This window comes from Nilaparvata lugens, chromosome 1, assembly GCF_014356525.2.
Source record: "Nilaparvata lugens isolate BPH chromosome 1, ASM1435652v1, whole genome shotgun sequence".
NCBI classification, from domain to species: domain Eukaryota; kingdom Metazoa; phylum Arthropoda; class Insecta; order Hemiptera; family Delphacidae; genus Nilaparvata; species Nilaparvata lugens.
This window is the reverse complement of record NC_052504.1, coordinates 50,207,011-50,220,270: the sequence shown is the minus strand read 5'-3', so window position 1 is coordinate 50,220,270 and position 13,260 is coordinate 50,207,011. Positions and strand designations below refer to the sequence as shown.

At 34.0% G+C, this 13,260-nt stretch overlaps 1 protein-coding gene across 6 annotated transcripts in view; it reads right to left on the bottom strand.

The window, feature by feature from the left end:
- Window positions 1–13,260, bottom strand: part of LOC111048890 (keratin, type II cytoskeletal 1) — a 55,175-nt gene that overhangs the window by 8,705 nt on the left and 33,210 nt on the right. The window lies entirely within an intron of this gene.

Sequence of the window (13,260 nt, the reverse complement as noted above, 5' to 3'; positions counted from 1 at the left end):
AAAATGTATTTTATTCAATTATGTCTACTGACGTCTGCATGCAGATGTTTGATTTTTTCTTCAGTCTGTCTGCTGCTGTATGATGTCGCCTACTCAAGGTTTCAAGAAATATAAATGTCAAGGTGTGGATGAAAAAATATTCTGAGATTGAAAAATAGAACAAATAGTAGGAAAAAATTTATAAGTGAAAAGTTAATTCGTTCAGCAGTAGATTCTATATGAGTATATAAGTTACGGTACGGTATGGTACTGAAAGAGATTTGTGAAGAATCTTCTTCGATTTCTCCATCCACACTTGATATTGTTTGTGTTGATCAGATAACTATTAAATAACTTCAATTATTATGGAAAATACAAATACAATTTTTTATACAGGGTGATTCTTAATTATGGTAAAATAATTTAATACGTGATAGTAGAGGTAAAAATAAGAAAAGAAGTACTTATAAACATATATCCATAAACGCTACATTAGCGAGCTATACAGAGTGAAAGATTTCGCCCGGAACTCAGTTCCTCTGATGAAATACACAGATGCTGAATTGTTTGGGGACTAGTTTTTGAAAAAAATATGCTGGATTCATATGGAAAAATATCTGAAAAATTGAATAAAACTAGTCTGGAAGCTGTAGTGTTAGTAGTTTTTGAGAAAAAAGTTGAAATATTCAAAAAATCTAAGTATAAAAACACAGACTTCTACGTTTGATGCTCAATAACTTTCTTTAATGACTAGTAAACAAATATTTTTTTTGAAATAAAAATTGTAGAGAATTTAATTGTGAAAAGAATGATGTAAGCTGTGTAAACTGAATTTAAATAAAAGTTGAATGAAATGTATTCTTATGTAGTACATTACACCACAAAAATTTGCTGTTTTATGAGGAGAGAACTAATAACTCATAGGTTGTAGCTGATTGCAAATAAAATATTCAGTTTTTTATGAAAAGTTTTATTTTTATATAAGAGTAAGATATCTAAATGACATCAAACTTATACCAAAAGACTAAAGGTGATGTTCAAAGTGACCTCCGTTGATCTGAATGCATATGTTCAGACGTCTTCTCATCGATTGTCGGACCCGTTCAAATATTCCAGGAGTCTGCTTTATCATTTCTATTCCGCTCAAAATCCTTAATCTGAGTTCTTCAATGGTAGGCTATCAATCGGAGTTTTGTATACTAAGGTTTTCAAGTGTCCCCAAAGATAAAAATCCAAAGGATTTAAGTGTGGTGACCTAGCTGGCCATGGTACTGGCCCACCTCGGCCTATCCGTTGATTTGGAAAGCTGTGATTCAGGTGTTCACGAACAGCAACACTGAATTGTGCTGGAGCTCCATCATGCATAAACTAAATGTTTTGGTGCAACTGAAGAGGTACATCTTCAAGTAAGATAAATAGCTCCTCTCTCAAAAAGTTTAAGTTGATTATGCCATTAATCCTGGGAGGAAGCTCGAACAGAAGTAGATGATCTCCTATGATTCCTGCCCAAATGTTTTCTGAAAACTGATGTTGTGGACGATTAGGATTGATGGCATGAGGATTCTCATCTGCCCAAATATGTTAGTTGTGGACGTTAACGATAGCTGTTCTTGTAAAGTGTGCCTCGTCGGTAAATAAAACGGTTGTTGGAAAGTTTGAGTTAACAAGTTTTCCTAAAAACCATCGGCAAATACCAGCACGGAGAATACAGTCTCGTGGCAGTAGAGTATGAACTTTCTGGAGGTGGTATGGATGTAATTGTTGCTCTTTTAGTATCCTCCAAATAATAGATTGATTGACATTAAACTGCACTGACAATTCTCTCGTGCTCTTCTCTGGATGCTCATAAATTTAATTAAGAACTAGTTCTTCTAACTCAACAGTCATAGTAGATCGGGGTCTGCCTGCATAAATGTGCTCTTTGGATATCAAAGAACCAGTTTCAGACAGACGTTGATGAATAGTGACAAAAAACCTTAAACTTGGGCATACTCGGTTAGGAAAGTTCTCTTGATACAAAAGTCTTGCTTCAGTAATATTACAGTGACCAACCCATACATTAAATGCATGTCAGCTAATTCGGAGTATGGATAATGTCTAAAATCACCTGCCATTTTTTAAAAAAAATTAACACTTTACACAAAAGCAAAGTGAAATGGTTACAAATAACTGGTTAATAGATTAAACAAAAAACACAGCGCGGTTACAGTAGGCCTAACTTACAGTTTGTTGTTTTGTTCAACAGTGAGCTATAATAATAATAATATCGAGTGACCTGGCTGGCTCAGGTCTGGTGTCAGAGTTTTCAGGTCGCAACTGATCAATTTCAGGGCCTCTGACATGACCTAACGACTGCTTTTTAGGCAGCCGGGACCGACGGCTTAACGTGTCCATCCGAAACACGGGAGTGGCCCGAGATAAATATCTTGCCCGGGCCGGGATTTGAACCCGGGCCTCTGAATCATGAAGCCAGCATCTGATCCACTCGACTACGGCCACTCCTAACAGTGAGCTAAAAAATTGTCTCAAAATAATTTTCAGCTGATAATTTCTTTTAAATGATTTCTTATTTAAAACAAAATGAATCATCTGTTTTGGAACAGCTATTATTTAAATCCATGTTTTATTTGCAATCAGCTACAACCTATGAGTTATTAGTTCTCTCCTCATAACACAACAAATTTTTGTGGTGTAATGTACTACATAAGAATACATTTCATTCAACTATTATTTAAATTTAGTTTACACAGCTTACATCATTCTTTTCAGAATTAAATTCTCTACAGTTTTTATTTCAAAAAATTATATGTTTACTGGTCATTGAAGAAAGTTATTGAGCATCAAACGTAGAAGTCTGTGTTTTTATACTTGGATTTTTTGAATATTTCAACTTTTTTCTCAAAAACTACTAACACTACAGCTTCCAGACTAGTTTTATTCAATTTTTCAGATATTTTTCCATATGAATCCAGCATATTTTTTTCAAAAACTAGTCCCCAAACAATTCAGCATCTGTGTATTTCATCAGAGGAACTGAGTTCCGGGCAAAATCTTTCACTCTGTATAGCTCGCTAATGTAGCGTTTATGGATATATGTTTATAAGAACTTTTTTTCTTATTTTTACCTCTACTATCACGTATTAAATTATTTTACCATAATTAAGAATCACCCTGTATAAACACGAACTAGTTTTGAGCACTCAGACATGGCCAATCTATAGTTTTCTAGATTAGTTACACTTTAGATTGGCCATAACTCAGGCCATTTTCATGTGTCAAAATGAATTATTATTCATCAGCAAGCATGGTATTCCATATTCTTTAGCAGCTGGTTTATTTATTTCATTTTTTTACATACTATAGGGATCCCCAGGGTTGGAGAAATCGCTCATGAACTGTTGTATTGTAATCTTTTGAAAATCGCTACTAAACGAATTCAAATTTTTTTTAATGAAATGGTGGTCATGTCTTATGGTTTCGATACAGAGTTCAAAGTGAAAATAAATAGCGGAAACCGCACATTTATAATATATCAACCCGTATCATTTTGTTGATGTAAAAGTTGTAAATTTATGTTGTATATTAACCAGCTGAAGTCATGTGTCAGCGCGTGTGATAGCTCCCAAATAGCATCAGCTGCTGTTATGAATGAGAAAATGGAAAAACTGTAGTAATTGCATGCAATGAATTCTTCAGCTGACTAAATCACAACATTTTTTTCTTATGCACTTTCAATGTTATTTTTATATTCTGAAAAAGGATCAAGGAGTGAGTCAATTTTGTTGTCCAAAGAGCTTGACCTGTAAAAAGGTTTGAAGAATACGTGTTCAAAATTTGAAGTTGATTGATCAATTCTTTCCAAAGTTATTGTAGAACAAACAGACGGACGACTTAGGCCTTTGGTAAGCCAAAAGTGAGAACTCGTTACCGTAAAGTTGGGTTTACACCAAAGTTATTGACAAAATGTTAACTATAGTGGGTCAAACTTGAAATCAATCGCCTATCTAACCAATGCTTTTTACATGACCCAAATACTAAACACGTCACGTGACCTTGGGAAGTTCCAATCCTGGTTTTCTGATTGGCTCGTAGCAGTGAACGAGATCAATTGATCCGGATCATTGAATTGATCCGAACCTACCATCAATACTATTACAATGCGGCGCTTCCTAACAAGATGGCGGATTTTAGCGTCAGCGTACTAGCCAAGTTTCCGTACTGTATGTATACTGTGGCATCGCTATTAATAATTCTTCTATCTTTATCCACTGTCATTATAAAGTGGACCTCACTATAGTAGTTCTGTGAACAGTAGACCTCACGCAGTATTCTCATCCACAAGTACCTGATTGGAAGTATAGACCTTATGTTAAATACAACAATAGACTGGCTTCTCCACACATCTGTGTAATCACTTGTCAGCTGATTTATGATGAATAATTCTATAGTCTGATTTTTACTCTTAATATATTGACGTATGAAGGAGGCTCCTTTTTCCTTTTATATTATCCTTGAAATGCAAAATTTCCAAAAACCTTGTATATAAGTCGACACGCAATTGAAAAAGGAACATATCTGTCAAATTTCATGGAAATCTATTATGCGCAACATAATTTGTCACGTTATTCTTTATATTTAAATAACGATTAGCCTCCTGCTTGGCATCAGTCGGTAAAGCATGAGATATTCGATATAATCATATATTTAGGTCGTGGTTTTTTAATAGGATTCAGTCTCATAAAAATCTTTCTAGGCCTCGGTATGGGCCTCTCCTATAACTCTTATAATTCAATAAAAATAAATATATATAAATATGATACTTATACTATAGTGTTGAGGAATAAAAATAAATTGCACACCATAAACATTTCATACATATATTAAACAATAATGCAAAAGAAAATAGATCGAGGCAAAAAATATATAAAGAGCGATAAAAAATATAATATAAGAAATAGAACAATAATTGAAATCAGTAAAATATCACAGGCTAAATTTTATATTCTAGATTTATGGCACGAATCATTACCATGTGCCTTTATCTTAAAATTCATATGCATTCTTTTGCATGTAGCTGCGATATGCGCTTGCTAATACTTGTCGACTTGGACAATTCAACTAAAAATATGTGCTTTAAGATCAGCTTGATAAATTAGCCACTAATAATCCAAATATATATATATTAAAATCTCTAGTACTTAGTAGATTCTTTATATCGAATATATATTTTATCTCAGGGTGCAAGATTCGGCACCTGACGGAATAGGTAGAGCCATTCATCTAGTGAATTAGAGCTATAATAAACTATCGCAAATTATATTGCAAAAATTAAATATCATATGTATATGTTTTAATAGCCTAGATTTTATACTTCTTTGATTCAATAGAAATTTCTGAAATGTATTGATCTATCTTTTTCCTTTTAATAAAATACCTTTAATACTACTTTTTACTTGCGCAAGTATTACTCTTATTAATTTCTTAATTTATAATAAAAACCCTTTCGACGAGCTAGCTTTGCTTATTAGATTAATTCGAAGCACTAGGGCGCCCATCACTAATTCAATATTTATCACTCACGTGTCGAAAATCTTCTTGTAAGCCGCCGATGTCGATCCAACTCCATGTGGTCCGGGAATATGGTAGCCGGAATCGTCTCTTCCAAGGGGTTATAAATTTATTTGAAAATGAATATGACTTCTGCTTTACAATAACATCACGAAGTCCTTTAAGAAATTTAATAATGTGATTTAACTTTAACTTTTACAAATTTATTAGCAAGGTACTACGCTCTAAAATATTTGGGGTCCTCTTATGGTGGCATTTGGTTGGCGAGTGCTGGTTCTCCTTTCTCAAGTTTTACAAATCTCATTTCCGACTTTCAAATTAACATAAAATTTGAATATCTTAGTCCTCCGCCATTTAGGTTCAAATAGATCTTACAAAAAATACCAAAATATTACTTAGATTGTACGATTAATAATTTCTTTGCTTTCGAGCCATATCGATAACATAGACTATACAAAGTTTTAACACAAATCCAGTACATTTATATAAATATATAGAAATATTTTTGAATTGGCCTACAGTTGCCGCCTATTAACTGCCGTTTTGCTATTGGTGCATGCAAATTTTATTCGGTATTCATGCGCCTGGTACCTCCTATTTCCTGAATACACTTAATTATTTTTATTTGGTTTATTGGTTATGCTCTTTACATGCTAGCTAATATTCTATACATTAATATTAATTTCATGCTACCTAATAATTAGCCACGTGATCATGTGTTTTTTCACATTGCATACCGTTTGATTGCAATAGAGCTCTGCCAAGGGGTTTTGGTCAGATTCTACGTTGCTCGATTTGATCGATCTCTAGGTCACCGATCCGTGAATATATGTACCTAACCTCAATCTTCAAAATATTTTATATAATAATCTATTTATTAGCAACAAATTCCTTCAAATCCTTTTTAGGTTTTTGTACCGTTTAGCCAGAACAAGCTGATGCTATCTAATCTTAGTTATTATCTATTTGGCGATATTAGCCAGTTACTTTATTTTCAGACCTATTACTATTTCGGTTAGGGATTTTATCTACCCAAATTCGATACTTTACACGCGCCCCTGGGTTTGAATTCAAAATATTTGAGAATCACAATGTTTTTAATGAAAACCCACCCTTCAATACATCGATATATACTATACTTTATTTATAAATTATACTCTCATACTTCTATCACAGTTCGCAGACATATCTGCTGCATCTCCTTTATACCTTTATCAAATACAATAACAAATTCTCCTCCTCAACACACATAAAATATCATAAATATAAACTTCTAAACGCACTCCTCCTGACAACACTTAAACATAGTAATTTTTGAAATCACCGCTCACAGGGCCGCCAACCTAACTACACACATTTCATGATTCTCACAATTGATTCTTTTCAGACAATAATTTCAATTTACAAAACTTCTGGGCTTATATCTTATAGTACTTCTTAGGTCTTAATATAAATAATTTTCTATACATCAGGTACAATACTTTTCTTTTGCTAATGGCTCTTTGGTTTTTTGGTAGCTTGCATTCACTTTAGGTTTTTTCAGGTAACAAACGTGGCATCACTAAAGGTAATAAATATAAAACATATAAATAAATATACTAACATTAATAAATATAATAAATAACAGTAATAGATAACTTTTTGGGTACAGTGCTTCTTTTTTATAATCATGTGTTTAACAGACGTTACATTCATTTGATTCTGGTGGCTTTGGCCAGCTGATTGTTGGTTCTACGTTTTACATTGCTTACGTCAGAACTGGTTGTTGAGTCTTGCCAAGTAACCTAGCTTCTACATTTTTCCTCTTTAAAGGTAATTAACAATTCTTAAATATTTTATCCCCGCTTGTGTCCTTTTTTATTTGATGTAACTAATTTAATTATATATTTAAAAATTACTCCCTTGCTTGTTGCAGGTTTTGATAGTTGGAAGGAAACGAAAAATCTGATTTGTTGACACGAGGTGGCATCACCAATATTAAATTTATTACGAAAGGTTAGTAATTGGCTTGATAGTGGTGTTTTCTTTGATTGCTTATCATATTTTTTCAAATTTGACGATATAGCATGTAGAAAATGTTGTGATTTACTTGCATCTTCTTGCATTCTGTTTGTAGATGTTGCTGTAGGCCGGTTGATTATCTGCTGTTGATTGTTGAGGCTGTCCTATTATTAATCTATCCTTCATAAATTTAAAGCCCTTGTATCTTGTGTATTCTTTCTTCAAATAACTCCTTGTTCCTTTAATAATAATTTCTTTCAATCTGTTCTTTTCTGATTCATCCTGTAGTCTTAATTCATCTTTCCTCTTATTTTCATCTAATATTCTTGATTTCGGCTCATTATAACTCATTAGGCTCACAACAATAAACATTTTTATAATATTAAATTTCCAATTATCAATCATAGATTCATTAATAATAACAATACAATATTTTCCATCATATCTACAACACAGTATTTTATTAATATCACAGCCATCATAACAAACATTAAACACCATATACAAACATTTATCATCTTTTCAATAGCATAATATCCAGGTACTTTCACTTTCTTAGTATTATTTTTTAATTCTTCCAATCTTATTAGCCACCATCTGTTCTTTATTAGTTCCCACAAATAATCCAATTTATTGTCCGCGCATGAATCCATAGTTGCTTTGTTACCAGTTCCATTTTTGTTCCAATTATTTGATTCCTTTTTTCGGTCACATCGCTGATCATAGCCTTTAAAGTGTATGTGCCGCGGATGCACGCCGTCGGTCCGCTCCTGTCCTCCTCGGTGTCGGTCCGGTGTCCTCTTCGGGCGTTTGAACCGTGCATGCGGCCGGTATGCGCGCGCGCGGTTCCTCCTTTTCTTCGCCTCCAGGCCTTGCGATGCATCTTCTTCTCCCGAATGCCGTCCTCTCGTTCTTGATGCCGGTCGGGTGTCCTCGGGCGCCTCCGTCTCCGGGCCTTGCGGTGGTCGCTCCTCTTGTCCTGGATGCCTTCCTCTCTGTCCTGATGTCGGCCGTGTGTCTTCGGGCGCCTCCGTCTCCGGGCCTTGCGGTGCTCGCTCCTCTTGTCCTGGATGTTGTCCTCTCGGTCCGGGTCCTTTGTCTGCTGTGGGGTCGAATGATGCGCGGGTGTAGGCTCTGTGTGTGGATGCATGGTGGTGGTCAAAACAGGTAGTATGGTGACGGTCTCTTGATGCGCGGGTGTGACGTGCAGATACATGGTGGCGGTCTCTGGATATGCGGGCTGCTCTTCCTGCGTGATGGATCGTCGGCGGGAATATAAGGCTCAAGAGGGGTGGATGTTTGCGGCTGGTTTTGGTGGTAGGCTGTCTTGTATTGTTATATGGGGGTATCATATAGACATAATTGTTTAGGTGTAGTTTTCTGTATATCTGGTGGCGGGTCGTTGGGTGCTGGGTTCTGGGTTTTTTGTTGATTCAATCCTATTGCATGTGCTAATGTATAATTTGTGCTTACTTGTTGAGGTGGCGGTTTATAATTCCTGTTGTAATTGTTCTGAGTGTGATTATTATTTGAGTTTAATCGATCACGGCCATCATAGTGATTCCTACGGTTGCTCTGCTGGGCATAGTGGTTGGTTGTGCAATTTTGAAATTTTTCATTATTCCAGTTACCATTTTGCCTGTGCTCATAGCGGCGTTCAAATTGAGGGCGGATCGGTAGCGATCATATGATACCGGTTCATAATTTTGGCTGTTATACTGATTAAATTTTGAGTTATGTTGATTTTGTGCGTATCTCTGGTCTGAACGGTGGTTTGATATTGCCATCACAGACTGTATGCCATATAAATGATTTATCAGCTGTTTGCAATCAGTAATGGGTTGTGTGGTGAGTGCCATTCTAACTTGATACGGTAGCTTCTTTAAAATAATACTTGCTAATGCCGATTCATTAATGGGCTCGCTCAATTGAGAATTTTTAAACTGTAGGGCAGTGACGAAAGTGGTACATGCACCGTCTAAGTTAGGGTGAAATCGCATGATATAATGTCCGCTAGCACGTCCAACTGTTTACTTCTGCTCCAATACTGTTCCAGGAAGACAGCTACAAACTCATCCAATGATGTAAATTCATGGACTCTACTCCGAAAGAACATCAGGGGTTCACCGCTTAACAAACTGGATAATCGAAGACGCCAAAAATTCCAAGAGGTGGGTGTTAATGATTGAACTAGTTTTATCTGATCTATAATTCTTTAGGTTGGAGATAGCGGTCTGTATTGTCAAAACGGCCTAATTCATTGAAACTGTGTAGTGAATCAAACGTTGCTATGGGAATAGGCTCTATATTCTCGTGCGGAAATTGATGTATTTGACTTTCAAGTTGTACTAACTTCTCTTGGGCCTGTTTCCAATGACTAGAAGCTTCTGTTTCATTATCTACTACTTCGGCATTTAATTCAGATGAAAATAATTGCTGTTCTCCAACGGCTGTCTCCAATGAATTATGTTGTACTATGTTTTGATTTATATCAGAATTTGGTGAGCTATTTCATGAATTTGCGAAGTGTTTTGTGCTGGTAGGTTATCTATTCTTTCGTTTAACTCACAAGTGACAGTATCTATTTTTGCTGTTAAATCGGTTGTAATTAGTTCTTGATTTTCAGCGGTAGATGCTGGTATTGTGTCCGCAGTTTCCTTACCCGTTCTTACCGATGTATCCTTCAATGATTCCCGCATTTCCTTCATTTCCGCCTTCAAGTCCTTCATTACCATGGTCATTGTTTTTTCTAAACTATTAGAAAATGACTTGATCATCCCCTCTACTATAACCCTTCTTATTGCTTCTTGGGAGACATTTAACGGTTTATTACTGTTCACAGGATTCTTGGCGGTGATTGAAGAGATCTGGGCGTTGGACTCCATCACGCCCCCCTCAGCGTCGATCTCCGCTACTATCGCCGTCTGCAGTGTGTCTGCTACCTTACTTTGCGTGGACGAAAAGAGACTCATATTTTAAAAATGGATTAAGTGTCAAGTGTTTGTTAAAAAAGTGAAAGTTTTGGCCAACAAGGCATTAATAAGGACACAAATGAGGATAGGCCTATGGACATTACAAGCCAGGTAACCTATTTATTACTTAGCTCTTATAATATATAATACTATTCATTGATTTCTGACTAGCAGTTTAGGCCCATAAAATATAATAGCTCTCTCTATAAAATATATTTTTTACAGTAATAATGATATAAAATTTTCTTTAAAACATATAATTTCTTTTTATTTAAAGCTATTTGGTTCCCCAAAAAGTAATACAAATTTTACTTCGCCCGTTTTCCTCAATACTCGTATAAGTTATCTATAATTTTCAATATGATTATTGACTTAATTTCAAATAATTATTCAATGAGCTCGGCTCTCATCATCAGTCCCACGTTGGTACGGCATGTTTTATGCCGTATCCGTGGCCTATCACGTTGGGCGCCATGTTTTATGTCACGTTATTCTTTATATTTAAATAACGATTAGCCTCCTGCTTGGCATCAGTCGGTAAAGCATGAGATATTCGATATAATCATATATTTAGGTCGTGGTTTTTTAATAGGATTCAGTCTCATAAAAATCTTTCTAGGCCTCGGTATGGGCCTCTCCTATAACTCTTATAATTCAATAAAAATAAATATATATAAATATGATACTTATACTATAGTGTTGAGGAATAAAAATAAATTGCACACCATAAACATTTCATACATATATTAAACAATAATGCAAAAGAAAATAGATCGAGGCAAAAAATATATAAAGAGCGATAAAAAATATAATATAAAAATAGAACAATAATTGAAATCAGTAAAATATCACAGGCTAAATTTTATATTCTAGATTTATGGCACGAATCATTACCATGTGCCTTTATCTTAAAATTCATATGGATTCTTTTGCATGTAGCTGCGATATGCACTTGCTAATACTTGTCGACTTGGACAATTCAACTAAAAATATGTGCTTTAAGATCAGCTTGATAAATTAGCCACTAATAATCCAAATATATATATATATTAAAATCTCTAGTACTTAGTAGATTTCTTTATATCGAATATATATTTTTATCTCAGGGTGCAAGATTCGGCACCTGATGGAATAGGTAGAGCCATTCATCTAGTGAATTAGAGCTATAATAAACTATCGCAAATTATATTGCAAAAATTAATATCATATGCATATGTTTTAATAGCCTAGATTTTATACTTCTTTGATTCAATAGAAATTTCTGAAATGTATTGATCTATCTTTTTCCTTTTAATAAAATACCTTTAATACTACTTTTTACTTGCGCAAGTATTACTCTTATTAATTTCTTAATTTATAATAAAAACCCTTTCGATGAGCTAGCTTTGCTTATTAGATTAATTCGAAGCACTAGGGCGCCCATCACTAATTCAATATTTATCACTCACGTGTCGAAAATCTTCTCCGGAATCGTCTCTTCCAAAGGGTTATAAATTTATTTTAAAATGAAAATGACTTCTGCTTTACAATAACATCACGAAGTCCTTTAAGAAATTTAATAATGTGATTTAACTTTAACTTTTACAAATTTATTAGCAAGGTACTACGCTCTAAAATATTTGGGGTCCTCTTATGGTGGCATTTGGTTGGCGAGTGCTGGTTCTCCTTTCTCAATTTTTACAAATCTCATTTCCGACTTTCAAATTAACATAAAATTTGAATATCTTAGTCCTCCGCCATTTAGGTTCAAATAGATCTTACAAAAAATACCAAAATATTACTTAGATTGTATGATTAATAATTTCTTTGCTTTCGAGCCATATCGATAACATAGACTATACAAAGTTTAAACACAAATCCAGTACATTTATATAATATATAGAAATATTTTTGAATTGGCCTACAGTTGCCGCCTATTAACTGCCGTTTTGCTATTGGTGCATGCAAATTTTATTCGGTATTCATGCGCCTGGTACCTCCTATTTCCTGAATACACTTAATTATTTTATTTGGTTTATTGGTTATGCTCTTTACATGCTAGCTAATATTCTATACATTAATATTAATTTCATGCTACCTAATAATTAGCCACGTGATCATGTGTTTTTTCACATTGCATACCGTTTGATTGCAATAGAGCTCTGCCAAGGGGTTTTGGTCAGATTCTACGTTGCTCGATTTGATCGATCTCTAGGTCACCGATCCGTGAATATATGTACCTAACCTCAATCTTCAAAATATTTATATAATAATCTATTTATTAGCAACAAATTCCTTCAAATCCTTTTTAGGTTTTTGTACCGTTTAGCCAGAACAAGCTGATGCTATCTAATCTTAGTTATTATCTATTTGGCGATATTAGCCAGTTACTTTATTTTCAGACCTATTACTATTTCGGTTAGGGATTTTTATCTACCCAAATTCGATACTTTACAAATTATAAACATTTAAACATTCAAACATTTAAACATTTAAACATTTAAACATTTAAACATTTAAACATTTAAACATTTAAACATTTAAACATTTAAACATTAAACATTTAAACATTTAAACATTTAAACATTTAAACATTTAAACATTTAAACATTTAAACATTAACATTTAAACATTTAAACATTTAAACATTTAAACATTTAAACATTTAAACATTTAAACATTTAAACATTAACATTTAAACATTTAAACATTTAAACATTTAAACATTTAAACATTTAAACATTTAAACATTTAAACATTA